This window comes from Charadrius vociferus, unplaced genomic scaffold (genome assembly GCF_000708025.1).
Source record: "Charadrius vociferus isolate BGI_N301 unplaced genomic scaffold, ASM70802v2 scaffold619, whole genome shotgun sequence".
Lineage (NCBI taxonomy): Eukaryota > Metazoa > Chordata > Aves > Charadriiformes > Charadriidae > Charadrius > Charadrius vociferus.
The window spans coordinates 195,109-197,090 of NW_009649962.1; positions in this window are offsets into that span (position 1 = coordinate 195,109).

Sequence of the window (1,982 nt, forward strand, 5' to 3'; positions counted from 1 at the left end):
TTGTCCTGTCACTGGGCACCACTGGAAACAGACTGTTCCCATCCCCCTGGCACCCTCCCTTGAAGGATTTATCAGCGTTGATAAAATCTCCCCTCAGTTGTCTGTTCTCAAGACTGAAAAAACCCAAGTCCCTCAGTCATGGATCCACATCCCTGCTTGTGCCAAGAGCCACAGGTTCCCCCCCCCGCCTCCCAAGACCCCCACTGACCCCTCCTCTGAGGGGAAGGCAAGGAAAGGTCAGAGCGCCTTGCAGCTCTCAAGGACTCCTGGCTCTGCCCTGCAGGACTGGATGCTGATACACGACCTTCAAAAAAATCAAAAGCAAAACCTCTTTAGTGAACTTTAACAGAACAGCTTCCTCTTGACATCGGCACCCGGCCCCGAGCTCTGTCCCAGCCTGCTGAAACCATGGAGGAAATTCAGAATTACATCCGAGGAGACTATGGCCTTTCATCACCTCAGCATCGCTGCTCTTTACAGAAAGAGCCCGGACGCCTCCAGGATTCACATCTCATTACAGAAAACACCACAGAGCAATTTAATGAGAGAGGCCAAAATATCAACCCAACACTGAGCACACAGGCACCGGTGAGCTCTCAGACTCGGCTACTGAAGCACCTTCTCGTGGTGCTCCAGCCGGCAATCGAGCCCAGTTCCTTCTTGCAAGGGAGATGGGAGCAGACGGGATCCTGCGCACAGGCTGAGTCCCACCAACAGCAATGGATCTGTTTGCGGATGTGCGCCTGACCCGTGAAGGTCACTTACTTCTCTTTCTCATGTGCCTGAACTTTAGAGGGGACAATTATCAACAGTTTCCGTGAAGCTCGGTGGGATAAAACATGCTGATCTCACTGTGGTTTGGCTGTGAATGCTTGCCCATGCACAGCCTACTTGCCATTTTCATTTCCTTGCACTGATGGCTTCTAGGACAGTCCTGGGGCAATCTTCACTACCAGCACATATAAAATACGCCTGGATGTGCAGAGCTGACCCAGACCCGTGCCCTCCGTGGCACAGTGGCCAGCACAGCCAGCGAGATGGGTCCTTCAGCGTGCTGTGATCCCCACCAGCCTGAAACCCTCCCCTGCACCTTCCTGCCCCACTGGCACCAAGTGCAATGTGGCACTCAGTGGCACCTCGAGGCCACCCAGGGCAGTTGCAATGTGCCGGGAGATCAGCCACCAGGATATCACCGGCAAGCCGCAGAGCTCCAGGAGAACACAAGAGCTTTGCACCACTTCAGAAGCCCACCACTCCAGCAAACAAAGGTTCAACGCAGGAACCCACACTCGGCCTCCGATTCAGTTTGGCATTGCTGCACACTTCGAAAACGGTGGCTGTGTGGTTTCTCTGGCGTCTCGGAAACAGCAAGGAGGATCGGGTGGGTGACGTGGGGCTGGAAGGGCCAGGAGCAGAGCAGAACAATGCCATGCCGTGCCACACGGCCACCCAGCACCCCAACCTGCTCCTTCTGTTCACACCCCATGCTCCAGAGGTACTGTCACCTTAACCGAGCCAACAACACGTCTGGGTGACTCCTCCAGCGGCAGGCAGGCAGTAATTACCAGGGAAGCCCCTACACGTTCTACTTTACCCTGGAGGCCTCTGGCCTCCGTAATTCAGACTGTAGGACTGTTTACTGCCTCGTAAAGATGACACATACTTAAGTTAGTGCTTTGACAGCTGGAATCTAGAGGATGCTCCCTGGCTTGAGCACGTGCAATTAACCCTCCCGTGTCTACTTGCCACAGAGGAGCACCCTGCCACCACGGCAATCCACGCCGGGACTCCTCGAAGAGCTCAGCAGCATTTCCCTGCAGCACAACGCAGCCCTTCCTACCAAGGAGGGCAGCTCCTGCTCTCATTCAAAGCTCCTGAACCTCCTCAAGCCACACACAGCTCTTGGGTAAGCTCAGCGCACACGGTCCTCAAGGACAACCTGAAGGACATCACTGTCAACCTACAGACATGGGACGGAGAGG